This window comes from Hordeum vulgare, chromosome 6H (assembly GCF_904849725.1).
Source record: "Hordeum vulgare subsp. vulgare chromosome 6H, MorexV3_pseudomolecules_assembly, whole genome shotgun sequence".
NCBI classification, from domain to species: domain Eukaryota; kingdom Viridiplantae; phylum Streptophyta; class Magnoliopsida; order Poales; family Poaceae; genus Hordeum; species Hordeum vulgare.
In genome coordinates this window covers 474,766,498-474,782,742 of record NC_058523.1, presented here as the reverse complement: position 1 = coordinate 474,782,742, position 16,245 = coordinate 474,766,498, and positions in this window count along the sequence as shown.

Below are 16,245 nucleotides of genomic sequence, written 5' to 3'. Positions count from 1 at the left end.
TATCTTGTTTTGTCGACACCTCTCTCCCTATTTATTGAGCTAGGCTTTCGCTTGAGGACAAGCGAGGTCTAAGCTTGGGGGAGTTGATACGTCCATTTTGCATCATGTTTTCATGTTGATATTTATCGCTTCTTGGGCTGTTATTTCACTTCACGGTACAATACTTATGCCTTTTCTCTCTTATTTTGCAAGGTTTACATGAAGAGGGAGAATGCCGGCAGCTGGAATTCTAGCCTGAAAGAGGAGCAAAGTTGAGATACCTATTCTGCACAACTCCAAACGCCGTAAAAATCAACGAGGATTTTTTTTCCGGATTTATAAAAAAATACTGGGCCGAAGAAGCGCCAGAGGGGCGCCAGTAGGTGGCCACAAGCCTGCACGGCGCAGCCACCCCCCAGGCTGCGCCAAGGGGGCTTGTGGGAAGCCTCTTGGCCCACTGGCCCCCTCTTCTGCTATATGAAGGGTTTCGTCTGGAAAAAAATCAAGGAGGAGCTTTTTCATGGATTCGCCGCCGCCACGAGGCGGAACTTGAGCAGAACCAATCTAGAGCTCCGGCAGGACAATCCTGCGGGAGAAACTTCCCTCCCGGAGGGGGAAATCGTCGCCATCGTCATCACCAACACTCCTCTCATCGGAGGGGACTCGTCACCATCGACATCTTGATCAGCACCATCTCATCTCCAAACCCTAGTTCATCACTTGTAACCAATCTCCGTCTCGCGACTCCGATTGGTACTTGTATGGTTGCTAGTAGTGTTGATTACTCCTTGTAGTTGATGCTAGTTGGATTATTTGGTGGAAGAGTTTATGTTCAGATCCTTGATGCTACTCATTACCTCTCTGGTCATGAATATGATTATGCTTTGTGAGTAGTTGCTTTTGTTCCTGAGGACATGGGGTAAGTCATGATAATAGTAGTCATGTGAATTTGGTATTCGTTCAATATTTTGATGTGTTGTATTTTGTTTTTCCTCTAGTGGTTTTATGTGAACGTCGACTACATAACACTTCACCATTATTTGGGCCTAGAGGAAGGCATTGGTAAGTAGCAAGTAGATGATGGGTTGCTAGAGTGACAAAAGCTTAAACCCTAGTTTATGCGTTGCTTCGTTAGGGGCTGATTTGGATCCACTAGTTTAATGCTATGGTTAGACTTTGTCTTAATTCTTCTTTCGTAGTTGCGGATGCTTGCAAGAGGGGTTAATTATAAGTGGGATGCTTGTCCAAGTAAGGGCAGTACTCAAGCGCCGGTCGACCCACATATCAAACTATCAAAGTAATGAATGTGAATCATATGAACATGATGAAACTAGCATGACAGAAATTCCCGTGTGTCCTCGGGAGCGTTTTTCTCCATATAAGATTTTGTCCAGGCTTGTCCCTTGCTACAAAAGGGATTGGGACACTTTGCTGCACCGTTGCTACTTTTGTTACTTGTTGCTTGCTACGAATCATATCACCACATAATCACTTGTTACCGATAATTTCAGTGCTTGCACATATTTCCTAGCTGAAAACCACTTGTTAGATCCTTCTGCTCCTCGTTGGGTTCGACACTCTTACTTATCGAAAGGACTACGATTGATCCCCTATACTTGTGGGTCATCATCTTCCTCTTTGCCAGCGAGCAGCAAGAGCTGGCCACCGCTCTCTCCGGCGACGGCACGCCCCTGGGTGCCTGCCTGACCACCCCGATGTGCCGGCGAGGTGGATATGCTCCCCCGCAACCCATTCCCATCCTCTCCTCCTCCTCATTCGGTCTCTCTCCCCTTCTCCCTCTCTGCCCGCCATGGTCGGAGCTTGAGCTCGCCGTCGACAAGCCGCTCCAGCCACCCTTTCTCTCCTCAGAGCCGCGCAGAAGAACAGCCGTGACCTACTGAAGCTTCCCAACAAGCCGCACGACGTCGAGAGCCCCTGAGATGCCAGATCACCGTCGTCTTCTTCCTCAGGCCACCGATGATCGCCGCCGTCGTTTTCCTTCTCCAGGCCATCCCTGAGCTCGCTCTCGACGCCTCTGCACCCCATGTGAGCTCAGGTATCTTTTCCCCTCATTTCCCCCCTCGATCCCATGCGCTAGCCTCCAATTCCACCGGAGCCCGACGAGATCCGCCGTGGGAGCTCATCACCGGTGACGCTCTCGTGATCGGTTGGTCCTTCCGAGGCCACCATCGGCTTCAGCTCGTCGAGTAGGTGTCGTAGGAGCCCAGTCCCGCATGATTTGATCCCTGGTTCGATGACCTCGACGAGGCCCGAGTTTCGGCCGCCGCCAAGCTCGTCGCCGACGTCGATTCCGGCCACCCCAGCCCTTGGGGTTTGCTCCATCATGCTTGCATTCGAGTGGCCGATCGTTTAAGCCCTTCCGCCATCAATTTGGTCATCGGAGATGCATTTCCAACGCTCTCCGTCGTCCCTGGTGCTGCCGGAGGCTTGCCGTCAGTGAGTTCGACCTCACCGGTGGAGGGTTCAACCCCCGTGAGCCTATGACACGTGGGGCCAGCCTCTAGGTAATTAGGATTAACCTAAACAGAAATAAATAATTTATTAATTGTTAATCAAACACTGATATCTCGGTCAACCACTACTAATTAGCTAATTAACTTAATTCTGTTTTGATTTCAAGCGAGAGACACTGACCAGTGGGTCCCACTCGTCAGGTTTGACTTTCAACAGCCAGATTGACCTGCTGATGTCATATTGATGCAGTAATGCCAATTCTGATTTAAAACAATTCTAGAATAAGTTCAAAACTTGAAAAATTCATAGAAAATAATCTGGAACTTAGATTAAAAAAATTTATATATGAAAAATGATCAAAAAAATCAAAAGAATCCAATGGTGATATTTTCATGCATGATAGAACAAGTTATACTAAGAATCAGGTCAAATCAATTAAAAAAGTTTATGGAAATGATTATAGGAAGTGACATTTGAAACCATGTTTCAAACCAGCTTCAAACCAAATCATTTGCAGATGCATTATCTCATCCATCATACTCTTGTCATGCCATGATCATGCATCATATTGCCGCACTTGCTGTGTATTGAATTTTACTGTTTGCTACGGTAGGCTCCGCTCCACAGGATACTCAGGAGTATCCGACTGAAGGAGCGTATCCTTCTGCTGCGTTGGGACAAAATAATTAAAAAGCTTTTGCTTCGGTAGCTGAATCCATTCCTTTGCATGACTTGTCACTGTCAAAGTAAATAGCTAAACCTTGCAGCCTACTATACCTGGTAGTTGCTTGAGCCATGATGTGCCTTATCTTGCTATGCTTGCTATGCCTAGAGTTGTGTCAGGTCTTTTTCATCCGGGCGATGAACAAGAATGGACGAATGTGTTCTAGTGACAAAAGAATAAGTGTAGAACCTGATTTGGTAAAGGTACCGATGAAAGGCTATGTAGGAGTACATGGCGGGTTGTTTCATTGGAACCGTCCTTAGGAACTGAGTTCCGTGTATGAAATCTAAGACTAGATACTACCACACGTTGGGATACTTAATTGACCCTCTCGACTTATTAATCGCCTAGTACTCGGTCCAGGAGTTGCAAGTAGTTTTTGGTGTTTGTAGTCATGCTGGAGGCTGTGCATAGTGCTGACCATAGAGGTGGGCTATGACATGGCAGGCAGTGGCATGGTGTACCAAGTGGCACGCAGATGGTGGGCTTGGGAACCCTGCACACATCGTTTGGGGCCGTAGCGGAAACATCGGTCGGTCTTCCGTGCGGGTTCACTCTCAAATAGGCGATGAACCTGGACTAGGTATTAGCATGGTTATAGGTCGTGGCCGACTCCCTCGCTGGGCTTCCGCTTGAAGGTTGCAAGGTGAGTAAAGTGCACATGGCGATAAGTGGCAAGAGCGTGTCTGAAGAAGTACACCCCTGCAGGGTTATGATCTATTCGAATAGCAGCGTCCGTGGATATGGACTACTTGGAGACATATGTTGTTCATATATAATTTTAATGGCTACTCATAAAAGTATCAAGATAAGTGTGAGTATCATGTATGACATTCTCATAGGGAAACGGGAAGGAATCCATGATAGTGTATTGTTGTGGTGGTAGTGGACTCGTGTATGACTTATCAAAGTTGTTCAAAATTAATTAAAGTTGTAGTATAGTCTAGCCAAGAGTCAAAGCTGGCTTGCTGCATGAAACCCCACAACCCCCTTTATTGATACATGTGCATGAGTAGATGGATCTGTTCTAAAGTCTTGCTGAGTACCTTTGTACTCATGTTTGTTTAATAAATGTTGTAGAAGACACCCACGAGCCATCAGGTGGGTTTTACCTAGACATCGATGATGACAAGTAGCTGGTGTCCCAGCTACGACCTGGCCCCTTTCAGAAGGGATCTGTAGATAGTCAGGCTTTATGCCTTTTCCTTTCATCTGTTTGTACTCAAACAGCTTTAATGCTTCTGCATGGCTTGTATGACTTTGTTTGTATGACTTGAGTGTTGGGTCATGTGACCCCTACCTGTATGAACTTATTATGCAAGGCTCTTTCGAGTCTTCTAAATAAATGTTGTGATGTTGTAAGGTTATGTTGTGATGCCATTGTTGTATCTATGCATATTGAGTATGTCATGCGTACGTGTGATGTGCTGTGATATGTATGGGTTTCGACACCTAGTCATATGCCCTTAGTAGCTCTCTTTACAAATAAATGCCCCTTTGTGCTTCCACCGAGCCGTGGTAGCTCGCTACTGCTCCGGACACATTGGTTGACCGGCCTGTATCCTTCTTAGTTGATGTGTCTGTCCCTACGGGGAAATGTCACGTGGTGTAATGGAGTCCTTGTAGCTTGCTACGACTCGTCTACACACGCTGATGACCGACACCTGCTTTGTTGGGTTATGTATGTCTCTCTCTGAACAATTGAGCCACTTGAGTTTATGACTAGTTATGTCGACCCGGGTTCTTTGACATTGGAATGCTAGCGGCACAATTGCATACGTGAGTCAAAAGGCGCAAAAGGTCCCGGCTAAAGTAAGGTGGCAGCCGTGGGTTTAACCGTGCGTGAGACCGCAAAGTGATGCGATGTGTTAAAGGCTAGATTCCTATGGCTTAGGATTGGGGTCCCGACAGCATTCGTATCAGAGCCTGACTGACTGTAGGATTACCAAGCCAAACTGGTCGAAGTCGAGTCTAGAAATGCTTTACTTATATGTAAGGGAATTGTTTGTGGAAGGGAACATAAGGCTCTTGCTTCTCTTCTCAAGTCATTCTGTTCTAGTCATCCTCATCTTTTCTACGGGGATTAATAACTAGGTTTCTTATCTATCTCTCAGGATCGCGTGATATTAACCTACAGATTGTAGGGAAGTGGTTCGAGAGTCACTCCGAGTTTTCTTTTTGTTCTGAGGAAAAATAAGTATTTGTTGACCATGGAATTTGAACTTGACAGTTGAGTGGTTGTGCTATCCAATCTTTTGTGGGTTGTCTCAAAATTATTTTTGAGCATTTACACCCGTTATGCTGCTCAATTTAATTTCCAGAGCTCTAATGCCTTTGCATTATTCTCTATTTCAGATGCCTTCCCATCCTTCTCGTCAGGTGGTTTGTTTGACTAGGTGCATCAATGTACCGGGTCACACGGCCATGTTGGTCACGATGATGTCAGTAGCCGGTTACCATTGGTACCCAGAGTATACAGTGGAAGAGCAGTACCAGGATGTTAATTAGAGCCAGTATATATGCACTGTTAGGGTATATCCAGATTACCCTGGAGCCGAGGAGCCGATCCATTGGTCTTATGCATTGGGGGTTTGTTGGGTAACGTAGCATAAATTCAAAAAATTTCCTACGCATATTCAGATCTTCCTATGGAGAGACCAGCAACGAGAGAGGGGTGAGTGCATCTTCATACCTTTGAAGATCACTAAGCGGACGTGTCCCGCACCTTGATCCAGCAAGGAGGAGGGAGAGGTTGGGGAAGATCTCCGGCAGCATGACGGCATGATGTCGATGGAGAGACGAGGTCTCCTGGGAGGGCTTCACCAAGCACCGTGGGAGAGGAGGAAGAAGGGGGGCAGGGCTGCGCCGAGGGAGATGGAAAACTGTGTGTAAAACAGCCCCAAAACCCCCACTATATATAGGAGCAGGGGAGGGGGGTGCGCCACCCCTAGGGTTCCCACCCTAGGTGGTGCGGCAGCCCAGATGGGAGAGGGGGCGGCGGCCAGGGCAGGGAAAGGGGGGTCCGGCGCCCTAGGTGGGCCTTGGGCCTCCCCTGCGCATAGGGTTTCCCCTCCCTCCCTCTCTGGTGCGCATGGGCTGGGTGTGGGGGGGGGGGGGGCGCACCATCCCACCTAGGGGCTGGTTCCCTCCCGCACTTGGCCCATGTAGCCCTCCGGGGCTTGTGGACCCTCCCGGTGGGACTCCGGAACCCTTCCGGTGGTTCCGACACTTTGCCGATGGTGCTCGAAGCATTTACGGCGTCCAAACCCATCCATCCTATATATCAATCTTTACCTCCGGACCATTCCGGAGCTCCTCGTGACATCTGGGATCTCATCCGGGACTCCGAACAACTTCCGGTAACCTCGTATAACAATTCCCTATAACCCTAGCGTCATTGAACCTTAAGTGTGTAGACCCTACGGGTTCGGGAGACAGGTAGACATGACCGAGACACCTCTCCGGCCAATAACCATCAACGGGGTCTGGATACCCATGGTGGCTCCCACTTGCTCCGCGATGATCTCATCGGATGAACCACGATGTCAAGGATTCAATCAATCCCGTATACAATTCCCTTTGTCTGTCGGTATAGAACTTGCCCGAGATACGATCGTCGGTATACTTATACCTTGTTCAATCTCGTTACCGGTAAGTCTCTTTACTCGTTCCGTAGCACGTCATCGTGTGACTAACTTCTTAGTCACATTGAGCTCATGATGATGTTCTACCGAGTGGGCCCAGAGATACCTCTCCGTCACGCGGAGTGTCAAATCCCGATCTTGATTCGTACCAACCCAACATACACTTTCAGAGGTACCCGTAGTGCACCTTTATAGTCACCCAGTTACGTTGTGATGTTTGATACACCCAAAGCACTCCTACGGTATCCGGGAGTTGCACAATCTCACAATCGAAGGAAAAGACACTTGACATTAGAGAAGCTTTAGCATACGAACAATACGATCTAGTGCTATGCTTAGGATTAGGTCTTGTCCATCACATCATTCTCCCAATGATGTGATCCCGTTATCAATGACATCTAATGCCCATGACCAGGAAACCATGATCATCTATTGACTAACGAGCTAGGCAACTAGAGGCTTGCTAGGGACACATTGTGATCTATTTATTCACACATGTATTACTGTTTCCTGTTAATACAATTATAGCATGAACAATAGACGATTATCATGAACAAGGAAATATGATAATAACCATTGTATTATTGCCTCTAGGGCATATTTCCAACAGTCTCCCACTTGCACTAGAGTCAATAATCCAGTTACATTGTGATATATCAAACACCCATAGCATTATGGTGTTGATCATGTTTTACTCGTGGAAGAGGTTTAATCAACGGGTCTGCAACATTCAGATCCGTGTGTACTTTACAAATCTCTATTACTCCACTATGGACATGGTCCTGGATGGAGTTATAGCGGCGTTTGATGTGCTTCGTCTTCCGGTGAAACCTGGGCTCCTTGGTTATGCCAATGGCCCGAGTGTTATCACAGAAGAGTGTCATTGGACCCGACGCGCTTGGAACCACTCCAAGGTCGGTGATGAGCTCCTTCATCCAAATTCCTTCATGAGCCGCTTCTGAAGCAACTATGTACTCCGCTTCACATGTAGATGCTGACACGACTTCTTGCTTGCTGTTGCACCAGCTCACTGCCCCACCATTCAAAACATATACGTATCCGGTCTGTGACTTAGAGTCATCCGGATCTGTGTCGAAGCTAGCGTCGACATAACCCTATACGACGAGCTCTTCGTCACCTCCATAAACGAGAAACATTTCCTTAGTACTTCTCAGGTACTTAAGGATATTCTTGACCGCTGTCCAGTGTTCCATACCGGGATCACTTTGGTACCTCCCTACCAAACTTATGGCAAGGTTTATATCAGGTCTGGTACACAGCATGGCATACATAAGAGAGCCTATGGCTGAAGCGTAGTGGACAAAACTCATCTTCTCTCTATCTGCTGCCGTGGTCGGTGACTGAGTCTTACTCAATCTCATACCTTGCAAAACTGGCAAGAACCCTTTCTTTGAGTTTTCCATATTGAACTTCTTCAATATCTTGTCAAAGTATGTACCTTGCGAAAGACCTATGAGGCGTCTCGATCTATCTCTATAGATCTTGATGCCTAATATGTATGCAGCTTCTCCAAGGTCCTTCATTGAAAAACTCTTGTTCAGATAGGCCTTTATGCTCTCCAACATCTCTATATTATTCCCCATCAACAATATGTCATCCACATACAGTATGAGGAAATATATAGAGCTCCCACTCACTTTCTTATACAGACAGGCTTCTCCATAAACCTGTATGAACCCAAACGCTTTAATCACTTCATTAAAGCGAATGTTCCAACTCCGAGATGCTTGCACCAGCCCATAGATGGAGCACTGGAGCTTGCACACTTTGTTAGCACCCTTAGGATCGACAAAACCTTCTGGTTGCATCATATACAACTCTTCCTTAAGGTTCCCGTTAAGGAACACTGTTTTGACGTCCATTTGCCAAATTTCATAATCATAAAAGGCGGCAATTGCTAACATGATTCAAACTAATTTCAGCTTCGCTACGGGAGAGAAAGTCTCTTTGTAGTCAATTCCTTGAATTTGTCGAAAACCCTTTGCGACAAGTCGAGCTTTATAAACGGTCACATTACCGTTTGCATCAGTCTTCTTCTTGAAGATCCATTTATTTTCTATGGCTCGCCGGTCATCGGGCAAGTCCACCAAAGTCCATACTTTGTTCTCATACATGGATCCTATCTCGGATTTCATAGCTTCAAGCCAGTTGTTGTAATCCGAGCCCGCCATTGCTTCTTCATAGTTCGAACGTTCACCGTTGTCTAACAACATGATTTCCATCACAGGGTTGCCGTACCACTCTGGTGCGGAGCGTAACCTTGTGGACCTTCGCGGCTCAGTAGTAACTTGATCCGAAGCTTCTTGATCATTATCATTAACTTCCTCTTCAGTTGGTGTAGGCGCCACAGGAACAACTTCCCGCGCTGCGCTACTATCCTATTCGAGGGGGGGTGTAATTACCTCATCAAGTTCTACCTTCCTCCCACTTACTTCTTTCGAGAGAAACTCTTTCTCTAGAAAGGATCCGTTCTTAGCAAAAAGGTTTTACCTTCGGATCTAAGATAGAAGGTATACCGAATAGTTTCCTTAGGGTATCCTATGAATACGCATTTCTCCGCTTTGGGTTCGAGCTTTTCTGGTTGAAGTTTCTTCACATAAGCATCGCAGCCCCAAACTTTAAGAAACAACAACTTAGGTTTCTTGCCAAACCATAGTTCATATGGTGTCGTCTCAACGATTTTGACGGTGTCCTATTTAAAGTGAATGCCGCAGTTTCTAATGCGTATCCCCAAAATGAATGCGGTAAGTCGGTAAGAGACATCGTAGATCGTACCATATCTAATAAAGTGTGATTATGACGTTCAGACACTCCGTTGCGTTGCGGTGTGCCAGGCGGCGTCAGGTGTGAAACGATTCCACACTTCCTTAGGTGTGTGCCAAACTCGTGACTCAAATATTCTCCTCCACGATCAGATCGTAGACCCTTAATTTTTCTGTCACGTTGATTCTCGACCTCACTCTGAAAATTCCTTGAACTTTTCAAACGTCTCAGATTTGTGCTTCATCAAGTAGATATACCCATACCTACTCAAATCATCGGTGAGAGTGAGAACATAACGATAGCCACCGCGAGCTTCAACGTTCATTGGACCACACACATCAGTATGTATTATTTCCAATAAGTCGGTTGCTCTCTCCATTATCCCTGAGAATGGGGTCTTAGTCATCTTGCCCATGAGGCACGGTTCGCATGTGTCAAATGATTAAAAGTCAAGAGACTCTAATAGTCCATCAGTATGGAGCTGCTTCATGCGCTTAATGCCGATATGACCAAGGCGGCAGTGCCACAAGTATGTGGGACTATCATTATCAACTTCACATCTTTTGGTACTCACACTATGAATATGCGTAACATCACGATCGAGATTCATCAAGAATAAACCATTCACCAGCGGAGCATGACCATAAAACATATCACTCATATAAATAGAACAACCATTATTCTCTGACTTAAATGAGTAACTGTCTCGCATTAAGCAAGACCCTGGTACACTATTCATGCTCAAAGTTGGTACTAAATAACAATTATTAAGGTTTAAAAATAATCCCAACGGTAGATGTAGAGGTAGCATGCCGACGGCGATCACATCGACCTTGGAGCCATTCCCGACGCGCATCGTCACCTCGTCCTTGGCCAGTCTCCGCTTATTTCGTAGTTCCCGCTTTGAGTTGCAAATGTGCGCAACAGCACCGGTATCAAATACCCAGGAGCTACTACGAGCGCTGGTAAGGTACACATCAATAACATGTATATCACATATACCTTTAACGTTGCCGGCCTTCTTGTCCGCTAAGTATTTGGGGTAGTTCCGCTTCCAGTGACCCTTTCCCTTGCAATAGAAGCACTCAGTCTCAGGCTTGGGTCCATTCTTTTTCTTCTTCCCAGCATCTGGCTTACCGGGCGCGGCAACGGCTTTGCTGACTTTCTTGAAGTTCTTCTTACCCTTGCCCTTCTTGAAACTAGTGGTCTTGTTGACCATCAACACTTGATGCTCTTTCTTGATTTCTAGTTCTGCAGACTTGAGCATCGAGTACAACTCGGGAATGGTCCTCTCCATCCCTTGCATGTTGTAGTTCACCACAAAACCTTTGTAGCTTGGTGGGAGAGACTGGAGGATTCTGTCAATTATAGCATCATCCGGAAGTTCGACTCCAAGTGAAGTCAAACGACCGTGTAACCCAGACATTTTGAGTATGTGCTCACTGACAGAACTGTTCTCCTCCATCTTACAGCTAAAGAACTTGTCGGAGACTTCATATCTCTCGACACGGGCATGAGCTTGAAAAACTAGCTTCAGCTCTTGGAACATCTCATATGCACCGTGTTGCTCAAAACGCCTTTGGAGCCCCATTTCTAAATTGGTAAACATGCCACACCTAACCAGAGAGTAGTCATCACTCCACGTTTGCCAGACGTTCAGAATGTCCTGGGCTGCTGCGGGAGCGGGAGGGTCACCTAGCGGCGCATCAAGGACATAAGCCTTTTTAGCTGCTTCAAGGATGAGCTTCAAGTTGCGAACCCAGTCCGCATAGTTGCTACCATCATCTTTCAGCTTGTTTTTCTCTAGGAATGTGTTGAAATTGAGGTTGACATTGGCCATCTACAATATATATAATGACAACTTTTAGACTAAGTTCATGACAATTAAGTTCATTTAATCAAATTAAGTATGAACTCCCACTTAAATCGACATCCCTCTAGTCATCTAAGTGATACATGATCCATGTTGACTAACCCGTGTCCGATCATAACGTGAGACGGACTAGTCACCATGGTGAGCAACTTCATGCTGATCGTATTCAACCATACGACTCATGTTTGACCTTTCGGTCTCTTCTGTTCAACCTAGTTGTTTTGCGTGTGTAATTCTGGCTTACACCCGTTGTATGCGAACGTTAGAATCTATCACACCCGATCATCACGTGGTGCTTCGAGACAACGATCCTTCGCAACGGTGGACACTTAGGGGAATACATTCTCGAAATTTTAAGAGGGATCATCTTATTATGCTACCGTCGTTCTAAGCAATAAGATGAAAAACATGATAAACATCACAATGCAATCATATAGTGACATGATATGGCAATTATCATGTTTATTCTTTCGATCTCCGTCTTCAGGCATCGCATGATCATCATTGTCACCGGCGTGACACCATGATCTCCATCATCATGATCTCCATCATCGTGTCTCCGTGAAGTCGTCACGCCAACTACTACTATCACTACTACTATAGCTAACCATTAGCAATGAAGTAAAAGTAGTAAGCACATGGCGTTGCATCTCATACAATAAATTAAGACAACTCCTATGGCTCCTGCCGGTTGTCATACTCATCGACATGCAAGTCGTGAAACCTATTACAATGACATAATCATCTCATACATCATACATGCAACATCACAACTTTGGTCATATCACATCACATGTCAAACCCTGCAAAAACAAGTTAGACATCCTCTAATTGTTGTTGCAAGTTTTACGTGGCTGATTTGGGTTTCTACCAAGAACGCCTTCTTACCTACATGACAGCCACAACAATGATATGCCAAAGCTATTTACCCTTCGTAAGGACCCTTTTCATCAAATCCAATCCGACTAGAGTGGGAGAGACAGACACCCGCTAGCCACCTTTATGCACGGTGTGCATGTCTGCCGGTGGAACCAATCTCACGTAAGTGTACGTGTAAGGTCGGTCCGGGCCGCTTCATCCCACAATACTGCCGGAAAAGAATAAGACTAGTAGCGGCAAGCAATTGACAAATCATCGCCCACAACCTTTTGTGTTCTACTCGTGAATAGAATCTATGCATAGAAAACCTGGCTCTGATACCACTGTTGGGTAACGTAGCATAAATTCAAAAAAATTCCTACGCATATTCAGATCTTCATATGGAGAGACCAGCAACGAGAGAGGGCTGAGTGCATCTTCATACCTTTGAAGATCGCTAAGCGGAAGCGTTGCTAGAACGCGGTTGATGGAGTCGTACTCGCGGCGATTCAGATAACGGTGTGATTCCGATCTAGTGTCGAACCACGGCACCTCCGCGTTCAACACACGTGCAGCCCGGTGATGTCTCCCGCACCTTGATCCAGCAAGGAGGTCGGAGAGGTTGGGGAAGATCTCCGGCAGCACGACAACATGGTGTCGATGGAGAGACGAGGTCTCCTGGTAGGGCTTCGCCAAGCACCGTGGGAGAGGAGTAAGAAGGGGGGCAGGGCTGCGCCGAGGGAGATGGAAAACTGTGTGTAAAACAGCCCCAAAACCCCCCTATATATAGGAGGAGGGGAGGGGAGTGCGCCACCCCTAGGGTCCCCACCCTAGGTGGTGCGGCTGGCCAGATGGGAGAGGGGGCAGCGGCCAGGGCAGGGGAAGGGGGGCGGCGCCCTAGGTGGGCCTTGGGTCTCCCCTGCGCCTAGGGTTTCCCCTTCCTCCCTCTCTAGTGGGCATGGGCTGGGTGTGGGGGGCACACCAGCCCACCTAGGGGCTGGTTCCCTCCCGCACTTGGCCCATGTAGCCCTTCGGGGCTTGTGGGCCTCCGGAACCCTTCCGGTGGTCCCGACACTTTGCCGCTGGTGCCCGAAACATTTCCGGCGTCCAAACCCATCCATCCTATATATCAATCTTTACCTCCGGACCATTTAGGAGCTCCTCGTGACCTCCGGGATCTCATCCGGGACTCCGAACAACTTTCGGTAACCTCGTATAACAATTCCCTATAACCCTAGCGTCATCGAACCTTAAGTGTGTAGACCCTACGGGTTCGGGAGACAGACAGACATGACCGAGACACCTCTCCGGCCAATAACCATCAACGGGGTCTGGATACCCATGGTGGCTCCCACTTGCTCCACGATGATCTCATCGGATGAATCACGATATCAAGGATTCAATCAATCCCGTATACAATTCCCTTTGTCTGTCGGTATAGAACTTGCCCGAGATTCGATCGTCGGTATACCTATACCTTGTTCAATCTCGTTACCGGTAAGTCTCTTTACTCATTCCGTAGCACGTCTTAGTGTGACTATCTTCTTAGTCACATTGAGCTCATGATGATGTTCTATCGAGTGGGGCCAGAGATACCTCTCCATCACGCGGAGTGACAAATCCCGATCTCGATTCGTACCAACCCAACACACACTTTCAGAGGTACCCGTAGTGCACCTTTATAGTCACCCAGCTACGTTGTGACGTTTGATACACCCAAAGCACTCCTACGATATCTGGGAGTTGCACAATCTCACGATCGAAGGAAAAGACACTTGATATTAGAAAAGCTTTAGCATACGAAAAATACGATCTAGTGCTATGCTTAGGATTGGGTCTTGCCCATCACATCATTCTCCCAATGATGTGATCCCGTTATCAATGACATCTAATGCCCATGACCAGGAAACCATGATCATCTATTGACTAACGAGCTAGCCAACTAGAGGCTTGCTAGGGACACATTATGATGTATTTATTCACACATGTATTACTGTTTCCTGTTAATACAATTATAGCATGAACAATAGACGATTATCGTGAACAAGGAAATATGATAATAACCATTTTATTATTGCCTCTAGGGCATATTTCCAATAGGGTTACCGTTGATATGGCGGTTCAGGATGCCGCCTATTCAATGTTGGCCACCATGAGAGCAAGACATGCACTGCTGCAGAATTTAGAGTTCTGTTATGTTCCAGCTTCTCAGCGAGGAGAAGAAGGATATCTCAATGGAGTCTACTTTGATCTTCTTTGGAGGATTCGTTGCTGCAGGTTACCACCCAGATGTTAGAGAATAGAGACCGAGATGCTCGTGCTCTTCGTATGGTGCTTTATGCTACTTGTGCCCGTCTGTGGACAGCTTTGACACAGCTGGCACCCGTAGTTCAGACGGGTTATGGAGATATGGAGATGTTGAACCCGGTTAGGACTCATTTGCCATCTCATGTTGATTGGCCTGCTATCGGAGGTGTCACCCCTCTTCGTCGACCTCTGTTGCCACCAGTCAGGGGACCGAGGCCACATCCGTGTCCTTATGGTTTCCAGGGATCTCAGGCTAGAGTGTTTCCTGATCCGCAACTTCAGCTCCTAGGTCACGGAGGAAACCTGTATGAGATGTTCTATGCGGATGCTTGAGTTCGTGAGTGGAACAGTAGTATTGTAGTAGTTATATTTCCATAGTCCTGTGTGTCTGGTGGAATATGACTATGTTGTGAGATGAGTTCCGGAGGCATAGATAAATAATGTATAGGAAGCTTGGAAAGCCTATGATGAGTAGTATCATCTTTTCAGTAGTTTTCTCTTCAGTTTGAGGTTGTACTGAACTATGTTGTGGTGTGTATGACCCATGGTGTATATATAGCAGTTTGCTTGTAACCATGTTGTTCGGATGTTCATTTCCGCATTGCATGTTGTTCAGTGCATTCTTAATCCTTAGCTAGTATTGTTGTTGATCTAGTCTAAGCTACGAGTTTGTTTGACGGGATGGTGTTCACCAGGCACAACCGTGCCCCTAGCCATGAGCAGGGAGAGGGTAGTCAAGCAGCTCAGGAGAACCTGCCTCAACCGCCCTCAGATAGGTCTCAAATGTATCTACAATTTTTGATGGTTTCATGCTGTTATCTTGTCATCCTTGGATGTTTTATGTACCTTTTATATCTTTTTCGGGACTAACTTATTAATTCAGTGCCAAGTGTGAGTTCCTGTTTTTTCTGTGTTTTTGGCTCTTTTCAGATCTGATTTTGGAATGGAGTCCGAACGGAATAAAATCCCCGAAATGATTTTTTCCCGAACAGAAGAAGATCAAGGGGCATGAGGGCCAAGCCAGGAGGGCTACAGGGGGCCCACAAGCCCCCCATCCGCCACGAGGGGGGCGGCGGATGGCAGGCTTGTGGCCTCCCTGGCGCCCCCTGACCTAGATCCTTCTCCTATATATTCCCTAAAATACAGAAAAAAATCAAGGGATCCACGAAAATACTTTTCCACTGTCGCAAGCTTCCGTTTCCACGAGATCTCATGTGGAGACCCTTCCCGGTGCCCTGCCGGAGGGGACTTTGGAGTTGGAGGGCTTCTACATCAACATCATCGTCCCTCCAATGACTCGTGAGTAGTTCACTTTAGACCTACGGGTCCGTAGTTAGTAGCTAGATGGCTTCTTCTCTCTCTTGGATCTTCAATACAAAGTTCTCCATGATCTTCATGGAGATTTATCCGACGTAATCCTCTTTGGTGGTGTGTTTGTCGAGATTCGATGAATTGTGGATTTGTGATCAGATTACCTATGATATATATTTGAGTCTTTGCTGATTTCTTATATGCATGATTTGATATCCTTGTAAGTCTCTCCGAGTCTTGGGTTTTGTTTGGCCAACTAGATCTATGATTCTTACATTGGGAAAAGTGCT